The sequence below is a fragment of the Talpa occidentalis genome, unplaced genomic scaffold, assembly GCF_014898055.3.
Source record: "Talpa occidentalis isolate TD23 unplaced genomic scaffold, MPIMG_talOcc4v2.1 talOcc4.4, whole genome shotgun sequence".
Taxonomy (NCBI): Eukaryota; Metazoa; Chordata; class Mammalia; order Eulipotyphla; family Talpidae; genus Talpa; species Talpa occidentalis.
In genome coordinates, this window is record NW_023604295.1 from 109,496,827 (window position 1) to 109,521,227 (window position 24,401).

At 40.8% G+C, this 24,401-nt stretch overlaps 1 pseudogene; it reads left to right on the top strand.

Annotated features, from left to right (window-relative positions):
* The first annotated feature begins 10,474 nt into the window (after positions 1-10,474).
* On the top strand, positions 10,475-11,696 carry LOC119258220 (prostaglandin reductase 1-like; annotated as a pseudogene).
* The last annotated feature ends 12,705 nt before the right edge of the window (positions 11,697-24,401 follow it).

Genomic DNA, 24,401 nt, shown 5'->3' on the forward strand with positions numbered 1-24,401 from the left:
GATTCTCTCTACATGTACCATAAATGGACTCATTAATTCTGCAGGGCTCCTCAGACTGTACTCTGCTTCCTTGGACTTTAGAATATGCTCATCAATAATTTTTTTTAAGATTTATTTATTTATGCATACAAGAGCTGGGGCACAGGCCAGAGATGCAGGGGGTGAGAGGACTCACCAGAGACGGAGTGGGGAGCAGAACAGGCGGACTGACTGAAATACACTGCTGAGGGGAGCAGAGGGCGAGACAGGAGAGGTCTGCTGCTCCATGTGGGTTTCTCCCTGGCCGGTGGAGATCAAACTTGTGCTGCAGATGCTGTGGATTGCTTCATAGTGCGGTGCTTAACCCCTTGTGCCACCAGGGAGGCCCTCATCTTCAATAATGACCAGGTGTTACTGCAAGTAACACAGTGCATGATGTCCATTCAGGACATCAAAGGGACTATTAGGGAGAAAAGCTGTTAGGGACTACTGATGAGTCTAATTCTATAAATCAGCCAGGTGATGGCACATTTATCCAACAGCTAAGATCAGGAATTAAACCTTAATTCTCTATAAGAATAGCAAGTAGAAGCTGGATATGCTTAAAGAAAGTTATGTATTACCACTGAGAAGTGAAAAATAGATCGATTCTTAAATCACATCAGCAGAATTTCCCAGGAAGAAAATCCAGTGACATGGGTTTATACTCTACCCACCCTATTCATGCACAATCACACCTAGACATGTATGCAAACATATACACATTCACATATATGCACAGGTACAAAATATTTAAATTCTACCAACAATTTCATCTATGTATTGATAATTATACTATACCAACATTTCACTTTGATAAAAGCAGGCTGTTTTAAAATGTCTTTATTATATTTCTCATACGGTGCTGAATAGACTGAGTGATTTTTTTAACCCCACTGAATACTCAATTCACAGTTCTCCCTTCTTCGTCAATACATCAGATGATATATTTCCATGTAACCAATGATTCTCCCACTCTGTCCTCAATTACTCAAAAACTTCTACAGAGCTTTCTTCATGTTTTATTTATATTTATACCACTGGGTACAGTCAGAGCTTTCCCTTAGTTTTAGAAAACTACTTTCAGAGTTTTTCTGACTCTAATGGGAATTCCAAGACAGATAATAAAAGTCTCCTACCATGTGGCAGAGGTCAGTCCTAAAGGACACCTGTTAGGTGAGATTCTTCCCTGGGAGGCACACCCTGAGAGACTAGAAAAATGTGGAACATACTCTGAATAGCCTCTCAGAGCAACAAAATCTCTGTACATCAGAGTCACACCACCAGCCAGAATAGATACAGGAATAATCCTCCACCAACTTTTACCAACCCACAGCTCCATCTACAAAGTCAACACCTTCCTTATTTAACATTTAATCTCAAAGAAATGACCTTATATGCAGTGGGAGAAGAGTCAGTGAAGTAATCATGATCCTATTAGGGTTCAGATGATGGGGTTCAGTGTGTGAGGTTCTTGGGTCTCTCTGAGAAAGAATTCAGCCAGTGTTCCCATTCATTAGCACATGGCAAGTTTATTGAAGAAAGGAAAAAGAAAGGAAAGACATCTGCAGAGACACAGGTGGGTAGTCTTAAAAGATACGAACTGCATTTTGCCAGAGCAAGGGGTGTTCTTATATACTATTCTTGGGTGGAATTATTGTGGAAATCATAGCCTTGGGGTCAAGTTGGGTAGGTCTTTTAAGATCAACAATCCTCTCTGTCCCGGTCTCTGTCTGATAATCCTTTTTTTTTTTTTTTTTAAAGATTTATTTTATTCATACAAGAACTGGGATATAGGCCAGACATGCGGGAGGGTAAGAGGATTCACCAGAGACAGAGCAGGGAACAGAACAGACAGAAGGACTGAAGTACACTGCTGAGGGGAGCAGCAGGCAAGACAGGAGTGGTTTGCTCACCACGTGGTTTGCTCCAAGGCCGGCGGGTATCTAAGTGGCACTGCAGAGGCTGCGAACAGCTTCACAGCGCTGCACTCAACCACCTGCGCCACCAGGGAGGCCCTGACTGATAATCTTTTCTGACCCTGCCTTATATTCCTGGAAACTTCCATAGCTGGTTTAGTTAAGACTGATTAACTTGGGGTCCACTTGGGTTGGTCTTCTATGATCAATCATTCTCCTTACCCCTATGTCTGGTGTTTGTCCTTGTGAGATCTCCTATCCTTAATTTTTCTACTCTAAGATTCCATCATCTTTGTCCTGCCAGGTGCAATTATATCAGTGGGTTCTTTCCACATATCCCAAGAATGGACACAGATATATATTCATGGGATTCTGCCCTCCACTCAGAAGCAACTCCCTCTCCCATTGCAGAACAGTGCAAATGAGTCATGGGCAAGTGGATAGCTTCTAGGGTCAGAATAAAATAGGAAAAGCCTGGGGAGGAATAAGGAAGCCTCCAGAGATAAGGGTAACAAATTCCAAGGGGAACTAATCAAACACCCCAGGACTGCAGGCAACAGGACATTCCGGGACAAGGACAATAAAGAAAAAGGACTCTAAGATAAGGGCTGAGACACAGAGACTTAGTTCTGGGCACAGAGATATTAAGGCAGAGTGAGAGACACCACCAAGAAACAATCACAAAAAAACAGATGGCTTGAGAATAATCAGGGAAAGAAGGTACATATTCCCTGAGACATGACTCCACTTCGGCTTCCTTGCCCCTCCATGGCCTGGTTCCATGGCCTGAGAGTCCCACTTTATTTCTGTTCCTTTTCTCCTTCATAAACTATTTCTATCTCTAAACAAATTTGCCCTTTTTCTCTTGCTTACCTGAGCATAGCGAAGTTCCTGCTGCATCTTCATGAGACACCATCCCATGGTGGTCTAGTGACTGTGGCTCTGTGCTGTCCCTGCAGCCTGGGATCCATTCCTGGCTGGGACTAGGCCTGAAAACCTGAAATTATAATATAAAAAATACACTCAGTTCTTTGCTTCACCTGCATTTAATAAATCATTTACATACTTGAAGTGGGAACTTTAAGCCTGTTTATGGAAAAAACACCATAGCTTGAACTATTATTATTGGAGCAAACTAGAAAAAGTAATTTCCTTTACAATGTGTTATCTAGTTAATATAAAATTTATGTTTTAGACATCAAAGTTTTAGGCATAAAATAATGACTTTAAAGGATAGATGCCCTGACAATCAACAAATAAACCACTTTTTCTTCAGCATAAAAGTACACACTTTATCTTTTTATATGATAAGTATCAAATATGAAATAACTTTTGCTATGTTAGATATATTTGAAGCATGCAACTCAAATTTAAAATAAATAATTTTAGGGGGGGGTCTAATGAAGAAACCTTTTTTTTTTTCCGGTAAAATAAAGACCTATAATTTGTGATAATATTATGGCTCTAATTCACACTTTTGTAAATTTCCATTTTCATTTATTAAGATATTGCTTTAAAGTCATCTGCTCATTACCTATTAAATAAATAATCATGAACCAGAGTTTCTACCAACAAAAGAAAATCCATTCATCCTCAAGGTTCGCAGTTACCTTAGAAAATGTTGATGGATTTTGGTTGGAGGGAAATATAGGAAACTCATTGATTACAACTAAAGATACAACAGAAGTTTCCTATAGAAAGCCCCATGATAGTTACACTCCACTAGCAGAAATGCCAGTGATTCTAAGCCACAAACAGTGAAGGGCCTGAAGAATAGATAGATCACTCGCTGCCTTGTTGCTAAAGCAGGTTTAAAAAGGGTTCTGGATTTCTCACTCCCTCATTTATTTATGTGGCCTCAAAAAGAAGCCTCTTAGGAAGCCTATCCAATGTAAGTCTTTTTAATTGTAAGCATTATTTTAAAATATTTTAGATCACCTTCCTAAGGAACAAAGTTACTGTTTTCACCACTGCTGCTCTGAAGCCTGAAGGTGACATCAAGCTGTGTATTGTTACGGATCACATGAAAGCATGAAGCACGTTAAAACCTAAAAGCAGATGGCCTGAGCACATCACATCTGGGAAGGCTTTTCTCATAAATCAACTTAGAGACCAAAGTGTACCTACAAGGAAAGATAATTCCTGAAGCCCTCGGGAGGTGAACCTTCTAGTGACCCTGATGGGCGCTGAAGTAGAGCTGGTTCTGCAGAAAGATTCTTTTGTCATTCCCTTCTTCGTGGCCTTTAGCCTGTGTGTGTTTTAAGGTTGGATTGATACAAACAGCCTATCAAACATCAATGAGTTTGAAAGGGATGGTTTTAGCCACTTACCAGGATGTTGGAAAACATCAGACTAAGAGAAGAGCCCTAGCCAAAAGGAAAAATCCACACAGGACGCCAGAGAAACAGCACTAAACAGGCAGAGGACTGCTTCTCCCCAGAAAATGGAAACTGGTTTGAAAGGAGTGAATAATTCAGAAATAAAGATGAATTTCATATTGAGCCCAGAGGGGATCCCCTGGGGTCAGTTTAAGAAAGCTGGAATTCTTTAAGAGCAGCCTGGGAAAGAAGAATGAGTCACTCATTTCTCTCACCGATTAAGCACAAACCTCCTGGAAGGAAGGCACAGGCAGGCACCATTTAACATGACAAAAGGCAGAAAAGCCTCAGCTAATTACAGCCCTGGAGGGAAGCAGGTGGTCAGCACTTCCTCGTCTCCACAGCAGACTGTCAGAGAGTGAGTCACACTCTGAGCCTGGCTGGAGGCAGCACAGTGTCCTCTGAAACTACATTTCTCCAGAAATCACCATCTGGATGAGTCCAAGACAAAACTCTGTGTGCCCCTGGTATCCTCTCAAAGTACACTTTTCCTCCCCCCATTTTAGTTCCAGAGCAGAAATGCTCTGAGATATTTAATTTTTCTGGTTTGTCTTATTGCTGAGACATTATTGAATATAATTACCACCTTTATCCACAACACATGCTCCTCGCCCCCATACCCAAATCTCTACCTCCAGGTTGTGTAACAGGGTGATCCCAAGGGAAAAGGGAAGTTACAGGTTCCCTTCCCCACCCAAGAAAGGGTGGAATTGAGCAGCAGGGAAAAGAAGCTGCAGAGGAGACTGGGAGTCAAAGGAAGAGAGATGGAAAATGAGGAGGGGGCCTGGAAGAGGCACCTGGAGCAGAGAGACGCATGAAGGAGCTGCACTTTCTTTTTGGCCTTGGACTAGTACCAGGGATTTGGGAAACATAGGAGACACTTGAAAGAGACACGGGGAGGTTAACATTGGCAGCCTTTATCTAGATTTTGATTTTGCTCTTTTCCTTCTGGACTTGTCTGGCCCCTTCTGCCCTTTTCCTATGGGTACCCGCCAGAAGGTACCTTAAACTTGTGGCAAGCTTTTGGACCTCAGCAGTCCTGTTTTGGACCAGCCCTATTTGGCTGAGAATTTACCCAGGAGGGGACGGGTAACTTTAGGGTGTTTAATGTAAAAATTATTTTATCTGTTCTTTCCCTTCTCCCCAATGCACACCAGTTAAGTTCCATTCCATAAAAGAAAGGTCTTAGGCACTGCAGTAGAGTATGTTTTGTCTTGATGTGGCGGAAGGCAGAACCTATTTAGAGCAGGCTCTTGGTTTGGGGTTTCTGGGGTGCCCCTCACCCTGCCGGGTAACAGTTGGAACACCTCCCTGCATTTGGGAAGTTAGTCTCCTCTACATGGGTACTTGCATGTCTCTAGACTCTACAGTCTAGAGGTGACTCTAGACTCAGCCTAAACACAACTTAATATTTTCTCAACCCAACAGTATAACTGTTATTACTTGCCTTGGTTTAAACATCACCATCCTACCACTAAAGTGAGGTACCATTCACATTCCTCCCCTCAGTCCAGTGCCCAAAGCCTTAATAATCATAGCATGTTAATATCATAGCAACTTAATTAATAGCAATTTAATACAATGTGTCTCTTCTCTCTACTCCCTCATCTTGTTAGGGGAAATGGTGGCATAAAGTGAAAGTGGGGAATTGTTAGGGGAAAAAAAATGTCCTAAAGCTAATTCCATACAGGCTTTGTGGACTCCACCCCCACCCCAGGCCAAAGCCAAAGACACTGGGAACTCCAAATCCCATCACCACCAAAGGGAAGGTGGCTGGGACCTGAGGGTGGGGTTAAGCAGCCAGGTGGATATAAGGCAGACACGTGGGCTTTGGGGGGGGTCCCCCATTTTGACTCTCCGCCAGCTCGCAGCATCCAGCCAGCTCGCAGCATCCAGCCAGCTCGGAGAGTGCTTTTTGGGTTTCCAGGTCGGCGGATCCGGTGGGACGCATTAAAGACTTTATTTCCCTATTTTCTCCCTGAGTTGTACATTTTCCTTATTTCCTTTTCCCTTGTAAATAAACCTTTTATTAACCTTTTGTGTGTGCCTGTAGTGGAGTATTAAGAAGTCCCTTGGAAGCGCGTGGGTGAGGACCCACAGCCAGGCAACCCGTTCAATATCGGGGCTGCCCTATAACAGCCTCATTACAGAGATGCTCCCAGGTTACAAATCTGAGAAAATTCCCTTTAGTTGTGATTTGTTTTTGTTTTTGTTTTTTTTTTTACTCTTTGGAGGATTAAAAGGTTATTCTTATTGGAAGTTAATTATTTTTATTGAAATAATCAAAAGTGAAATAAATGAAGCTCTATCCAGAAATATCAAGGAATGGGACCACTACTTTCCTCTAGGTGTTTCTTCAAGGAATATATATTAACATAAACAGAAAATTTCCCCCTAAAAGTTTATATTTTTTCACTAAAACAAATTAGCATATATACACATATTTAATATATACATGTATATATATAATACTTTCATATGTGTGCTCTCATATATATTTCTCTCATAAATTTAATAGAAATGATACCGATTTCTGCCAGGCTGGCCAATATTTTAGAATGTGTTGCAGTCAGCTCACATGCTAGGTATCTTCTATTTGCCTTCTTCTATTTACCCTCAACCTTTTTCCACCCCAATATGAACCCCACAAGGTTCACTGAGAGTCTGTCCACTGAGTTCTTTGCCTTCTGGCTTCTAGTAGGATTTGGCCAACGGAAGGCATCACCAAAAGATTTGAGGAAAAGAATGAAATCAAGGTTTTATTCTCTCCATTTGCCTCTATTCCCTCCCTTCCAGGAGGTTGTTTCCTCTCTCCAAAGGCCATAGCTTCTACCTGGCAACCTTCTCCACAAGCTTCCCTCTTCAGGTTCTGGCAACTACTTCCTCCCTTTGCCACTTCAGGTCAGGATCATATCAGCTCCCCACAATTACTAGCCCACACCCTACATTAACCTCTGCTGGTTTCCTTAAAGCTTACCTACACCCTTATAAATAGTACCCTGTTAAACCATCCTCAAAATAACTAGTTTGAATGTACCATTTGTTTTCTGACAGTATCAGTTTCCCAGATAGAGTAACTGATGCCTGGAGTCATCTTGCTAAAATACTTTAAAATGGAATTTGGAGATTTGAGAAGTTCACAAATAATCTTGTTAAGAGAAAAAAAGAATTCTCCTGTGGTGAGTTGTGTGGCTTTAATGCCACAGACCAATAACAGCAATAATACACATCTAGTCCTATTATCTAATTGCTATCTCAAGGTATTACTCAAGATCAGCTACTCAGAATAAAATGTGAGGTGTCAGTAATGCTATCTAATACTTATCAACACCAAAACCCCAAGTTGTGAGTTCATTTGATATTGAAGATTATGTTAAAAGACCACTTTAAAGGATTCACCAAAAACTAGATATTAAGTTCACATACCTTTTTTTTCTGTTTATGTTGAAAAACCTAAAATTATAGAAACTTGAAATTCATTGTTCCACTTGTTTTTGTGTTGGAAAATTTTCTGCATATTTTGTTTTATTACAAAAATAGTATTCTATAAATAAGGTAAAATAAAACAAACTCTGTGCTTCACACATGGATAAAAGTTGGCAGTTTTCTAAACATAATATTTGGTTGCCCCAACTCAACTATCTACTAATAATAAGAAATTTATGTCTGCCCCAAATCAGAAATTTAGAACATCATCTATTCCAGATTTGTGAAAGAATATAATCTCAAAATTCTGCCTACTAATGCTGATGAAAATTTCAGTTTCAAAATATGATTTTGTGGGTAACTGCCTAATGATAAAAAGATCATTCTTTCCTGACAATCAGAGAAACAGATACAAAAACCATATCATTTTCAGTCTTCAAAAAAATGATTTCGATTAATTGTTCTGTGACATTGTGCTACCAGCTTGCTTTGAAAAATATAGTGAGCAGCTCTGCAAAATCCTTTAACATGTGAAATTGTTATAAGCTACCTCATAACAGTTAATTTTATGTGTCAACTTCACTGGTCTAAGGGATGCCCAGAGAGCTGGTAAAACATTATTTCAGGATGTAACTATAAGGATGTTTCAAAGAAATGAGATTCAGCAAACTGAGCAAAGAGATGCAGGTTTAGGAATGTGTGGGGGCATCATCCAATCCACTGTGGACCTGAACAGAATAAAAAGTAGAGGCACGTGTATTCTCTTCTCTTTTTGAGCTCCTCTCTTCTATTCCTTCCACCCTCTGACATGGAAGCCCATGGTTCTCCAAACTTCAGAATCAAAGTGGTCAACAGGAAACCTGAGAAACTAACAGAACTGGAACCTATAAAGATGGTGGTTAAGAAAACCTTCCTAAAAGCCATCTGGAGGGAAGGAAAGGATACCTATCCAGCTTAGTGTCTGGTACAGAAACTTCTCCAGACAGAGTAGGTAGATTTCTCCACTTTGAACTTATAAAAATTCAAATGACCATTGCAAATAAAAGTAGCTTATTCTAATAAAGAAGAGCAAGTATTTGTGTATGAGACAAGAGCAAATGCCAATGAATGTTTCTTTGAATTTAAGAGCAACTTCTCTACAAGCTCTAGGTTTAGAGCTTATGATCTCTGAGCCAGAAGCCTCTCCCTCTCACTCTGACAGACTCTGGAAAGAGGATGGGAAAGTTCTTCGAGAAAGTGGGGAGGGGCAACAAAATAGAACAAGGATAGGGAGAGGGTGGAGAGCAGGGAGGAAAAAAGGGAAGCAGGGAGAAAAAAGGGAAATATAAGACCAAAAGAAGGGAGGCTCCTGACACAGTGTCCTATCTGAATACAATAGACAGATCAGAAGTCATTTTAAGATTCTTTCATTTTCAAGAGTCTAACATTAAGTGGGTTTTGCAAGTAATTTCCAGGTAGAGATCATATACCTCTCTCCCCTACCTGTCAAGGCTGGTTTTATGTTTGGAGAACAAACGTGTTGACTACCAGTGTTGGCCTACAGGAGAAGACACTAAAGCTTCCTGTCATTTCCAGCAAATAATCTTCAGAAAGATACAAATCATGCACTGAAACTTAAATTTTCCCACTTATTATTAAGAAAATGGATAGGGGACAAAGCCAGGAAAACTGAAACCCCATGATAACTGAATAGTGAAAGCTGAAAGCAATCTCATCAACTTACACTAAAAGTAATACTTGAAAAAGAATCATCTAGGGCCTCCCTGGTGGCGCAAGAGGTTAAGCACTGCACTGCGAAGCAATCCGCAGCCTCTGCAGCACAAGTTTGATCCCAGGCCAGGCAGGGAACAACACACATGGCACAGCAGACCTCTCCTGACTTGCCCGCACTGCTCCCCTCAGCAGTGTATTTCAGTCGATCTGCCTGTTCTTTTCCCCACTCTGTCTCTGGTGAATCCTCTCACCCCCTTCCCCACATCTCTGGCCTGTACCCCAGCTCTTGTATGCATAAATAAATCTTAAAAAAAAAAAAAGAAAAAGAATCATCTATTTTTCAAATGATTTGCTTTTTATAAAAAAGTGATCAATGCAAACAAAAAAAGAAGTTCGGAAAATTGCTTTGTAAGTTCATAAAATGTTGCACCTACAAAAAACTTTATACCATTTTGGGAGAAAACACATTATTTTCAAATGCTGAAGTTTCCAAAAATACATCTCTTTGATTTTCTAAATATCCTAAAAGGATACCCTTCTCTTTATTGCCCTGAAAGATCCCTTCAGAATATTAAGCATACATTTATTCTAAAAATGTGCTATCTTTAGATTTTGATTTTTCCACTTTTTCACAGGTCCATTAGCAAAACATTGAGTCTCTTGGGCTACTGCTGACTTAGACAGCTGAAAGCATTGATAAAGGCAGGTTTTAGAAACTTGCTCCTCTGATTTACAATATATTTAATCCCTTTCTTAATTTTTGAAGTCATTCTTATATAGTTTTAGCTGAAAATCAGGTCATTTGATTCACACTCACATGATGATGTGAATAAAGTATAATATGTTATAAAGTATAATCCTTGTGCACAGGATTATTTCTTCCTCTTGGTTTTATTGTTTGGAGGTTAACCTACAAAAACATAGACCGTATGAAGGATCCATGCAATCATTAAAAGTAACAAAGGGCAGTCTCAGCCACCTTCACTAGATAGTGGAACTTGCGGACTCTCAAGTTTCAGGATGGGTCATGATAAGAGTTCAATATCAAGGAAACCTGTTGAAGGTAACCCCACTAATAGTAACTTTGATGATAGCTGAAGTCTCACTCTTAAAAAATGGACAGATTCTGTTGGAAGCTCTGTTCCTCACTGTGGATCCTTACATGAGGGTGGCAGCCAAGTGACCAAAGAGAGTGACATGACAATGTGGCAACAAGTGGCCAGAATTGTGGAAAGTTAAAAACTCGGCCTCGCCAACATGAACCATGGTAGTACAACGCACTCCATTTCTGATGGAAGGGACTGGAAATGCTGCCTGAAGAGTGGCCAGACAGGGGCCTCAAGGGGTTAAGATGGCACAAGGGGTTAAGATGTGGCACAAGGGGTTAAGGTGCAGCACTATGAAGCTATCTGCAGACACAGCGCATGAGTTCGATCCTGGGCCAGGGAGGTAACCCACGTGACACAGACCTCGCCTGTCTTGCCTGCTGCTCCCCTCAGCAGGGTAATTTCAGTCAGTCTGCCTGTTCTGCTCCCCACTCTGTCTCTGGTGAATCCTCTCACCCACCCCCCTGCACCTCTGACTTGTACCCCAGTTCTTGTATGCATAATAAATAAATCTTTAAAAAAAAAAAAGTGGCCGGGTCTGGGAACAGTTGGCATGACAGGCTACCAGCCTACTTTGGCCTCCTTGACATCTGTGGTACAAAGGGTGGAAAAACAGTGATGGATAAAGCAGCAGCAGGAGCAGCAGGCTCTGTTGTGGAGCAGATAGCTAAGCTCAAAGGCTGCAAAGTTGTTGGCACAGCAGAGTCGAAAAGTCTACCCCTCTTAAAACACTTGGATTTGATGTTGCCTTTAACCACAAGAGAGTAGGATCTTTGGAAGAATTTTGATGGCTATGATTGTTATTTTGATAGTGTAAGTGGGGAGTTTTCAAATATTGTTATCCTCCAGATGAGAAAAAATTGAATGAATTGCTGTACACCCATCTCTACATGTAACAGTACTCGGCCACTCCCCCAGGCTCACCCTGGTGATTATTACCTACCAGGAAACCCACATGGAAGGGTTTATCATCACCCACTGGCGAGCAGAAGTCTCTGAAAGACTTGCAGATGTGGGTCTCAGAGGGTAACGTCCAAGGCCCTGAATATATCATTGAAAGATTTGCAAACATGCCAGCTGCATTTATAGGAATGCTGAAAGAAGATAATTTAGGGAAAACCATCATGAAAGCATGAAAAATGAGAAGTGGAATCTATACATAATATTTGAGTGATTCATTTCTTTTTAACCATTTATTAAAAATGCATACTGGGCCTCGCTGGTGATACAAGAGGTTAAGCACAGCACTGCAAAGCGATCAGCAGCCTCTGCATAGAACAGAGGACAGGGAGAGGGTGGAGAGTAGGGAGGAGACCTATTCCTGGGGTAGCAGACTTCTCCTGTCTTGCCTGCTTCTCCCCTCAGCAATGTATTTCAGTCTGTCTGTTCCCCACTCTGTCTCTGGTGAATCCTTTCACCCCACAAACCTCTGGCCTGTACCACAGCTCTTGTATGCATAATTTAAAAAAAAAAATGCATACTGGACCTAACCAGTGGCGCAGTTGGTTGAGCACTGCGCTGTGAAGCTGTCCACAGCCTCTGCAGCGCCAGTTCAATTCCCGGCTGGCAGGTGAGGGTCCCACATGGCCCGGCACACCCTCTCCTGTCTCACCCGCTACTCCCCTCAGCAGTGTATTTCTGTCAGTTTGCCTGTTCTGTTTCCCACTCTGTCTCTGGTGAATTCTCTCACCCTCCCATGCCTCTGGCCTGTACCCCAGCTATTGTATAAAAATAAATAAATAAATCTTTAAAATAAATAAAAATGCATACTGACTTTATTATCTAAAAAATAAAAGTAGCAAAGACATGTCCTAGTTATTTGGCAGTTGATTAAATATTGTTTATTAAATATTATTTATTATTGAAAATTATTTTAAAATACTATTAAATAAAAACACATTCATTGACCATTGACCCGATGAACATCATATTGTTCATTGTGGTTACTTCTGTAGATTTTTTTTTTCAATATGTTTTTCTTTATTTTGTTGTTAGATGTTTCTTCAGTTATAAAGGGAACTCTCATTTTTTAAATTAAGTCACTGACCTTTTTTACATATGCAAATGAGAAATTTTATTGAAGACACTTGAAAGGTTGAGCCATTTAGCCAAGAACATGCTTACATTTTTGCTGGGGTTGTGATGGGAGGATTTCATAATTCCCTGCCCTTTTTACCATACTATTTTCTTCTTTTCCTTTTTTTTTTTAGATGGGTTATTTACTATGTTTAAGACATTGGGTGATATAAAGAAATTCTTGGCAGGTTAAGACCAGAAAGCAGAGTTCGGTAAAAATACCAAAATGAAACAATTTTTCTAAATGTTTCATATGAAAGAAGTGAACCTGGTTCTGTAGGGAATGCTTTGGTTTTTTGTTTTGTTTTGGAACTGGTTCATTTTTGCCAGAATATTAAGTAAAAGTCAATTAAAAGGACCTAAGAGATATATGTTTAATCTACTTTAATCTTCAGAAATTATGGCTTCTTTCAGCTATTATAACACTAGTATTTACCATCATTTGATTCTGAATCATTGGCACTTTTCCTTCTTTACAATATAGTCTTTTTTAATAGTTTTAAAAATAGGTTTGCTTTTCTTTAGTTCATCTGTTTGCTTGTTTTCTAATATATGCCACACATGAATGATACATGATTTCTTTTTCTGTCTCTCCTATTGCACTAAACATAATTCTCTCTAGGTCCATCCTTGTTGCTGCAAATGATGAATTAAATCCTTTTTTACTATTGAATGGTATTCCATTTTGCATATATACCACTTTTTTTTTTCATTCATAAATCAGTGGGCACTGGGCTTTTTCCACTTTTCGGATAGTGTATATATATATATATATCTTAAAATTAATGTTGTTTTCATAATTTTCAAATACACAGAAGTGGAATTACTGGATTATATGGAATTCCTATTTTTGATTTTTTGAGATCTTGCCAAACTGCTTTCTATAATGGCCCTAATAGTTTACATGCTCAACAACATGGCACAAGTATTTCCTTTTCTCCACATCTTCTCCAATACTATTGTTTCTTGTTTGGGGAATAATAGCCACTCTCACCGGTGTTAAGCATTGTTTGCTCATCACTGCTTTGATTTGCATCTAATAATGAGATGATGAGCATCTTTTCATGTGCCTGTTCATCATCTGCCATGTCTTCTTTGGAGAAGTATCTTCAGCTCCTCTGCCCATTTTTTAATTGGGTTTTTTTTTTTTTTTCCATTGTTGAGTCACACTATTTCTAATACTATCACTAAATCTGCCTCCACTAGGGATGAAACCATCATTTCTTAATGTGGCACCTTTTACTTCTCTTTACCTAACTGTTAGGTGATAGTATTGCTGTTATTCCCATAGACATTTAAAAAATAGACTCACTTACTCATTCTCCAGTCACCATAAAATATTATACAAAAGCAAAACGCCAGCTCCATTCTGGGACTCTGGGATTTCATAGTCACGGTATTTCAGTTTAGCAACTTCTCCACTTCAACAAGTTCCTGAAATTTTTTATGACCTATTTCTTTAATTTGTTCTACTTTTTACAGTAATATATATCCCCTGGCAGACATCACTTGGCAGGAAAAGGTTTCTCAGAACAGAATGAAGTACCATATCACAAGGAAGGCAAAACTCCACAGAAACTACAGTAATAAATAAATACATGCAGTCTATCACACACAAGAGAGGTAAAGAAAAAACTACCACCTTAGCTGTATTCCTGTTTACTAAATACCAGTCTCATAGAAAGTGGGCCCTTATTGGGATGATGAGGTGATGGCTTACGATTTCAGAGGCCCCAAGGGTAAGGATTTATGTTTCCTTTAAGTTTTGAAGTGATATTGCTCTACTTTCTCCATGAGCAGAGACTAACATAGATGCAAAGCGAACAACTGGCTTGTTCAATATTAGCAAATTACCCCAATTCTGCTTAGTATAGACTTTGGTGAAAACCATGGCAGTGCCTATATTGTGGTAAACCAAATAACGAAACTAAGGTGCTCACACAGTATAGTGGACTCAACAAAACTTTCCACTTAATTAAAACCATGAAAGTGTCACGAAGGTGACTTGAAACTGAGCCAAGAAGAAAAAACAGGATTGCCCTCAGTGGAGAGTATTCTAAGAAAACAGTGGCATGAAAGTGCTGGGAACCCTTGGCAAGCACGTTACTGGGTGCAGGTGAACGTGACTTGTTGAACTCCTAGAAGATAAGAAAATATCCTTCAGTCATTTTTGTCATTAAAAACAACCTCAATTGAAAAATGAAAATATTTAGTCCCATATAAAAGTCAAAGTTCCAACACTTAACTTACTGTATTATGGTCTCCCATCTTTCAATTCTTGCTGATCCTGGTCAGATGCAGGGGAGGGGCGTGTGTGGTTCTGCTTTCTACTCTCTCCTATCTCATTTCTACCCCCATTGGGAAGCTACAGTTTCAGATTCCTCCTAGATTGAAGAATGTGGTAAAAGTTGAAGAAGTAAAGGGTACTTGGCTATTATTCCCTGACAGTTCTGGCTGTTAATTAACCATGGATTTATGTTTTCCATGGCTCTTCCGAAGGTCTCTGAAGTCCTCTTTATCCCAGAGAGCACCCTTGGCAGCTCCTCCTTCAATCCTTGGGCATCCAGGGGTACACTACCAACCTTCTTATGCTCAGTATTCTTATTTTTTTTTAAAAGATTTATTTATGTGCACAAGAACTGGGGTACAGTCCAGAGGTGTCGGGGGTGAGAGGATTCACCAGAGACAGAGTGGGGAACAGAACAGGCAGACTGATGAAATACACTGCTGAGGGGAGCAGCCGGCAAGACAAGAGAGCTCTGCTGCGCCATGTGGGTAGCTCCCTGGCCAGGGATCAAACTTGCATTGCAGTGGCTGGGGATAGCTTCACAGGTTGTGTCTTAACCCCTTGCGCCACTAGGTAGGCTGCTGCTCAGTATTCTTCACTCTGCCAGCAACGCTATGCAACAAGCCTCAGGAGGTTTCCATACCAGGTTTTACTTCCAGTTGGTCCACATATATCCACAGGAAGGAATCATATGTCCTGTGACCTGACAAACTCTAGGAAAGCAGGAAACTCCCACCACTGCAAGCACTCTCCTGGTCCTGCTTCAAGAGCAGCTATTAGGCCTTCTCACTCATTCTAGAATTTCTATGCAATTGTGAAACTCCGGTACTCTGTGTCTCCCAACTATGGGGAACACATTTTAAAGATGTCCAGTTAGCCCCATAGAAGCCCTCACAAGATGGAGTTAGAAAAGAACACTGTCACTCCTCCTCCAAAAAGGGCATTTTGGGGGCCTCCCTAGTGGCACAAGGGGTAAAGTGTCAGCACTTTGAAGCAATCCGTAGCTACTGCAACACAAGTTCAATCCCCAGCCAGGGAGGTGACCAACATGGCGCAGCTGACATCTCCTTACTCCCCCACTGTTGCCCTGAGCAGTGTTTTTCAGTCAATCTGCCTGTTCTGCTCCCCAACCTGTCTCTGGTGAATCCTTTCACCTCCCCGCCATCCCACCCCTGCCTTTGGCATACACCCCAGCTATTGTATGCATAAATAAATAAATTTTCAAAAAAGGCATTTTTCTGTGCTTATCTATGAATGGCGAGGTGGTAGATGCATAAATAAAATAAATGACATTTACTTAGATGGGATGCCATTTTTAATCAAAACATGAAATTTCATTTGAGTTTAACTAAGGAAAACTATGAATATCAAACCAGTGTTATTTCTTCACAAGTGATATTTCTTAAAATATCCTTTTTCTAAGGTTAAGACTGAAGAAAATTTTCAGTCACTTGGTTTTTTTTTACATTTCAGTTTTAGACGTAACTAATTCCCTGCTATGAAAGCACATACCCTCCAATTTCTCTTCTTCCAACTCCTGATTTTTCTCAGTTATATTATTTTACATTCTTCAGATTTGTTTACTTGTACTCTATAAACATGATTCTTATGAGTTTTAGTATTAGATCTATATTTAAATGTATCCAATGTACCTGTCAGTTTATTACAGCATTTCTATTCTTTTGTTTTTTATTTTGATTGAATTCTTTTTTCTAGATCCATTAGCAAAGAAATGTTCATGGAAGTTACATTTCATGTATGCTTTCATATGAGGTAATGTGTCCCCAAACTCTTTAGTTGACCAATGTCTTCACTGACTATAATATTCTTTGGTCAAAATTTCTTTCCCTCAAAGTTTTGTGGACACCATTCCACTGTATTCTGGCATTAAATATTTTTTTTTAGATTTATTTATTTATGCATACAAGAGCTGGGGTACAGGCCAGAGGTGTGTGGGGGGTGGCGAGAGGATTCACCAGAGACAGAGTGGGGACCAGAACAGGCAGATTGACCGAAGTACACTGCTGAGGGGAGCAGCAGGCAAGTCAGGAGAGGTCTGCTGTGCCATGTGGGTTGCTCACTGGCCAGCCGGGGGATCGAGCTCTTGCTGCGGAAGCTGCAGACAGCTTCATAGATTGCATCTTAACCCCTTGCACCACCAGGGAGGTCTGTCTTCTGGCATTAAATATTAGAGAAGGGAGAAAAAGAGGCTGAGTCCAGTCATTTTCCCCTTTGTAGGTGATTTTCTTTTTCTGTTAGGATTTCTGAAGGTGCAGACTGGAGATTAAGAAGTGGATTATCACAGGAGCTGGTAAAAACTCTTCACACAACAGCATGACGAAGGAATAGCTCTAGAATCTAGGCTGGAACAAGCACTCTCTGCCTCCGTTTTAATCACTCTCCCTAGGGAGAAGCAAAGGTCTGCAGGACTATCTTTCCCCTAGAGAAAGGTTATACTTCTAAGATCCTTGTGGCTGATGGGATCAGCCCAGATAGAAGTGTGTATCCTTCCAAAAGTTCTAACATAAACAGTATTTTAAATGGAATTTAAGGGCTTCCCTAGTGGTGCAAGGGGTTAAGCACAGCCTGTTCTGCTTCCCACTCTGTCTCTGGTGAATCCTCTCACCCTCCCGCACCTCTGGCCTGTACCCCAGTTCTTGTATGCATAAATAAATAAATCTTAAAAAAAAAATAAGTGGGGCCTCTCTTGGTGGCGCAGGCGGTTGACGCCGCACTGTGAAGCTGTCTGCAGCCTCTGCAGCAACGGTTCGATCTGGGCCGGCTGGCGAGGGTCCCACATGGCGCAGCGGACCTCTCCTGTCTCGCCTGCTGCTCTCCTCAGCAGTGTATTTCAGTCTGCCTGTTCTGTTCCCCACTGTGTCTCTGGTGAATTCTCTCACCCTTCCCTACAGCTGGCCTGTACCCCGGTTCTTGTATAAAATAAATAAATAAATCTTTGATAAATAAATAAATGGAATTTAAAAATGAATAAAGTTTCAATCACAGCCTATAAAATATCTCTCAGCCAAATATCCAATTAGAATACAGTCTAAATGTTTAGACAAGCATCGTAAAACTGAAGCAAAAGTTTGTTTGATTCAGTTTAAATTTGAATAACATCAAGATATACTGTTAGTATACCCACTGAAGGGCAACCCAGGACTCCCAAATCTGCTTGCTCTACAAGGGTTTTGCCATTCGTCACATAAAAACAAAGCACACTCTTATTGTGAAAGAACTTTAATAGGATTGATGTGCACAGAAAGGGAAGATAAGAAAGGATAATTAGCTCCCCAGTAAAGCACTCAAAGTTACCTATCCCATGGTGGGTAAATGCCCAGCCAAACAGGGTTGGCCCCAATTGATAACAAACACTGGCCTCAGTTTCCCTCAGCTAATAAAAGGAAAGAGAGTTTGAGGAGAAGGAAAGTAGTTTAATTTGTTGACAAACTGAGGAGGGCAGCAGACTCATGTCTGAAAGACCAGTGGCCTGCTCTTTGGCAGAGGGCAGGATTATTTATACAAAGGAGTAAAACAAAAGAGAGATGGATAAGGGTGGGCATTTCCTTTTGATGCAAGCATTTGGAGAATTCGTGTGGGCACCAGCTTGCTTTGTTAACACCTGATGTTTAACTTCCTTATTATCCTCTTAGGGATTCCCTTCCTTTTGTTTAAACTGCAAGAAGACAAATTTGTTAAATGCAACAGATAGAAATGCTTATCTAATGGGGCAGGAAGAGACACTGGTCTTGTTTTACTGCATCACAAGCAGGGCTGCTGAGGCCTGAAAACTTGCCACACATCTAAAGCACCTTCTGTCAGGGAACCATAGAAAACGGGCAGCAGGGGCCAGGCATATTTGGGATAAAGGTACAAAATTAAAGTACAAATCAGTGTCCCCAAGTGTTTCTCACCCACGTATTTCTTCCAAGTGTCTCCACGTCTCAAATCCATGTGTCTTCTTTCCTGTCCCCCAAGTTCCTAGAGTAAGTCCCCCAAGTCCAAAGCTGAGAAGCAAGCCGGACTTCTTCACGTGAATGTCTCTCCGCTCCATGTGCCTCCTCCAAGTCCTCTCTCCAAGACTGTTTCAAGTCTTCTTCTCCCCCTCTCCCAGTTCCATCCTTTATTAAGTGGGGCTGGGAAGATGGAACCTCCCCTTTCTATGGAGATCCCTCTCTCACAACACCAACATGAGCCTGAAGTTTATCGAGTACATTTTATATAAAGGGGAAAAAAAATGAGACTGAAATGTTGATGCAGGGAGCAGCAATGAGGAAGCCCACATAGAAAAAATCAGACAATAAACCTTTCCCCACCCTGCAAACTGCACCCCCTGCCCTACAAACCCAATTTCCCCCTGACCTCTCCTCACCCTATAAAAGCCTGCCTCCCCCTGGCAACAGGCATGACTTCTCCAACACCACCCCCCCCACCCCAGCATGACTTCTCCAACCCCCCCCCAACCTCGGCAAGCCTCGCCTGGGGGTGCAATAAAGTTCTTGCCTGTCAGAATCTTGGCCTGGCTCTCCTTCTCTTTACCGCACCAATCCTTTCAGAGACCAAGGACTACTTATCTTTAACAAGATTTATAAATTTAAGTATTATAACAAATTTCTAATACAGCACAGGGGAAAAATTAAGGTTAAATAAAAAATAAATTCAATATCTACAGTTGCAAATTATCTTAAAGCCTGAATTACTACAATATAAACTTATGAAAAAAGCTTTTTTCTTTCAATTGTTTTAACCCTTCATGTTGATGCATCTATGAAGTTCTATCATTCCCAGTACTTATTTGGAATAATTTGCAGAGGACTTGATATTCACCAACTCATTCACAGAATTGTTCTTCTCTTCAAGGCTTTTTATATTATATGTATATTATGGTCATATCAACAACTAAATTTTATAAATAAATTTTTTTTTTAATGGAGGCATGCTTTATTTATTTGTTTGCTGGTTTGTTTGTTTGTTTTATTTATACAAGCACTGGGTACAGTCAGAAGCGCGGGAGGGTGAGAGAATTCACCAGAGCCAGAGCGGGGAGCAGAGCAGGCAGAAGGACCGAAGTACACTGCTGAGGGGAGCAGCGGGCGGCAGGAGAGGTCTGCGCGCCATGTGGGACCCTCCTCCGGTGGCCGGGGAGCAGCCGGGGATCGAACCGGCGCCGTAGAGGCCGCGGGCAGCTTCGCAACCCAGCGCTCAACCGCTGCGCCACCGGGGAGGCCCTAAATAAATGAAATTTTTTTAGACTAGACTTCTGATTGCTGCATGATGGGAGTAACCCCATTCCTCCCAAGTCTTCCCTTTATAACTGAAACGCCTTGGGCATAACACAAAAAACACTGAAAGGGCCTCCCTGGTGGCGCAGCGGGTTGAGCGCAGCGCTGTGAAGCTGTCCGCAGCCTCTGCAGTGTGGGTTCGATTCCTGGCCACCAGGAAGAAACCAACATGGCGTGGCAGACCTCTCCTGCCTCGCCCACTGCTCTCCTCAGTAGAGTCTTCTGTTGTCTGCCTGTTCTGCTCCCCGCTCTCTCTGGTGAATTCGCTCATCCTCCCGTGCCTCTGACCTGTACCCCAATTCTTGTATAAATAAATAAATCTTTAAAAAAAAAAAGCAGTGGAAGACCTTGAAATGTGGAAAGAAGACAGTGGGTACCTAGGGACTTCAGGACTTGAGAAACAACACAGTGGTGAGTTCTCAGAGAGTATTGAATAGGGTTCTCCAGAGAAATAGAATAAATAGTATATATGTAGACATATAGAAAGAGATTTATTGTGAAAGATTTACTCATGAAATTTTGGAGGCTGAGCAGTCCCATGACGTAGTTCCAGTCCAAACTACAAATGCCTGAGAACCAGGGGAGCCTATGATGTTAAGTTTCAGCTGAGTCTGAAGGCCTGAGAACTATGAGAGCCTATGTGCAGAGGCAGAAGGTGGATGTTTCCAGCTCTAACAGAGAGCAAATTAGCCCTTTCTCTTGCTTTTGTTCTATTTTGCATTCAATGGGCTGAATGAGGACCACCCACCCATTTAAGTCCTGTTTTCTTTTGGAAACCCCTCACAGACATACCCAGAAATAATGTTTTACAGCTATCTGCACATCCTTTATACTTCAGTCAGCTGAACATGTTGTTCAATGCAGTTGACACACAGAATTAAACATCACATTGGGATTCCTGGTTGGCTTCTTATACTCTGGATATGCTGCTGTAAAATCCTCCAACGTGGAATCACCAACAAGCACACATGAAAAAACTCTAAGAAAAATCTGGTCTTCTTAGCCAGAGCAATGGGGAAAGTGTGACCTAACAACAGAAAACTTTTTTTGGTAATACACGCCCTGCTCTACACAAATGCCAAAAGGAAAAACCAGTCTCTTCTCCCTCCCTGTGATCTCAAAGGGGTGAACAGAGAGTCCATCTTCCATTCCACCACTCCATTCCTCAGAAGCAGATGTGCAGTGTTGTTGGAAGTCAGTGGGGCCAAGCAGGGAGCTAATCTTCCATCATCCCCTGGAGGAAGCAAGTGGTGTTCTGATTCCCCTATAAGGAAAGATTCAAGACACAGGAGAATTGCGCCCTCAGCCCCATCTGGCAGGAATAAGAATGAATGAGGCCATGTAAAGGAGGGCTAGCTGACACTCCTGCCCTTTCACCCCGAGTCTTCAAGACACGGTAAATACCTCTACCCAGCAGAAACTAGGTACAATGAAATGATGCTAGGAGGGTTAGACAACTATTCCACTGGCGGCTTCCTCTCCCTGGAGGCAGCAGGGCCCAGAGGGGAGCTGATCTTATACACTCACTTGGGTATAAATGACAGAATGAGGTGGTACCAATTATTGTCTCCTTTCATCCAGGAAGGTGTCAGTGGGGCCAATGGGGGAAGGTCAATTTCCACCTGTCCTCTCTGCAAGAAGGCATGTGAATCAGTACATCATTTTTTTCCAGAGTGGTTATCAGCAGGGCCCAGCAGAAAGCTTAACATACACACCTATCTGGCCCTCCAGCTATACTCAACATGGGCACTGCCTGCTAAAAAGAGAAATTAAATAGCATTCAGACCCTCATAATAATATACTCAAAATGCCCAAGACACAATTTAGAATATCACTTGTCATATCGGGAAAACAAACTACAGTATGAATTTTAAAAAGCAATTAAGGCCAAGATGGATTCATTGGTGAATTCTACCAAATACTTAAGAAAGAAATTATACTAGTTCATTACAGTCTCTTACAGGAGATAGAAGCAGGGAGAATATTTCCTAACTCATTCTGGGCCAGCTTTACCCTGGACCAGACAACACATTACAAGAAAAAAAAATTACATGTCACTATCTCTCCTGAATATAAATTCAAAAATCCTCAACTAAATATTAGCAAATCAAATCCAACAATATATGAAAAGAATATGCTAAATTGCAACTGTGATTCCTCCCATAATCTAAAACTGGTTTGACATCTGAAAATCAATTAATGTAATCCATCATCTCCACAGGCTAAAGAAGAAAAATCACAATTATATCATAGATAAAGAAGAAAAATCACACAATTATATCATAGATAAACAGCATTTAACAAAAATTCCAAACCCATTCATGATAAAAACTCAAACCAAAGTAGGTATAGAGAACTTCAACTTCATAAAGAATATCTACAAATAGCCCTCAGCTATATCACCTAAAACCTATTAGAATGATTATCAAAAAGGTAAAAAAATAAAAAATGTTGATGAGGATGCAGTGAAAAGGGATCATTCTGCATTGTTGATGGAAATGTAAATGGTGCAGCCATTCTAGAAAACAGTGTGGAGGATACTAAAAAAAACTAATAGTAGAACCACCATAGGATCCAGAAATTCTGAGTATTTATCCAAAGAAAATGAAAATGAAGACACCAAATCAAAAGATATATGCACCCCCATGTTCACTGAAGCATTATTTATAGTAGCTAAGATATGGAAAGTCAAATAATTAATGGATAAATTATACACACACACACACACAATGGAATTCTTTCAACCATTAAAAAAAGTGAAATATTGCCATTTGCAACAATATGGATGGACTTTGACTGGATTTTGCTAAGTGAAATTAGACAAAGATATATACCATATACCACATGATCTCAGTTATATATGGAATCTTTAAAAAAAAAAAAAACCTCATAGAGAACAGATTGGTGGTTGCCAGAGGCAGTGAATGTGGGGTGGGTAAAAAGCACAAAGGCAAAATGTAGAAACTTACAATTTAAAGTAAGCCATGGGGCTATACTGTACAGCATGGTGACTATAGTAACACTGTGTTGCATATTTGAAAGTCACTGAGAGATTTTAAATGTTCTCATCACAAGGGAAAAAAATGTCTTGCCACCATGTATGGTAACAGATGTTTACTAGACTTTTGGTAATCATTCTGCAATACACGCAAATATTGACTCATGTTGCATACCTGGAACTGTTATATTTCAATTATACCTTAATCTTTTATTTATTTATTTTTTTAAAAGATTCATTTATTTATTTATACAAACACTGGGTACAGTCAGAAGCGCAGAAGGGTGAGAGAATTCACCAGAGCCAGAGTGGGGAACAGAATGGGCAGACTGATGAAATACACTACTGAGGGGAGCAGCACAAGAGACAGGAGAGGTCTGCACGCCTGTGGGACCCTCACCGGTGGCCAGGGATGGAGCTGGTTCTGCAGAGGCTGCAGGCAGCTTCGCAGCCCAGCGCTCAACCACTGAGCCACCAGGGAGGCCCTTAATCTTTTTTTTTTTTTAATTTATTTATGCATACAAGAACTGGGGTAAACGTCAGAGGTGCGAGGATTCAACAGAGACAATGTGTTCAAATTTCTTTTTTAAAGATTTATTTATTTATGCATACAAGAGCTGGGGTACAGGCCAGATGTGCAGGGGGTGAGAGGATTCACCAGAGACAGAACGGCGAACAGAACAGGCAGACTAACTGAAATACACTGCTGAGGGGAGCAGCGGGCGAGATCGGGAGAGGTCTGTGCGCCATGTGGGTGGCTCCCTGGCCGGCAAGGGATCAAACTCTTGCTGCAGAGGCTGCGGATAGCTTCATAGAGCTGTGCTTAACCCCTTGCGCCATCAGGGAGGCCCAATACCTTAATGTTTTTTTAAAGATAACTTCAAAAAAAAAAAGAAAGACAATAGCTAGGATCAACATGTCGTTTTCTTGCTAAAATAAAATTTCTGAATAGTATAAACTCTAAGTCTTACACTCCAAATTCATTGTTTAATAATCATACCATAATTCTAAGCAAATAAAGAACACATGCAACATTGTACTCAGATCTTTTATCTAAAAATCAGTTTGGCTTGGGCTTAAGAAATTGTTATTAATGGGTGATTCAGTTTGTTAACCAGGAAATTAACTTAGCTGGTTCAAGTTTGGTGTTCATGTTTGGTTCACTTTGCCTCGAGAGTTTGATTTATAGGAATTTGTA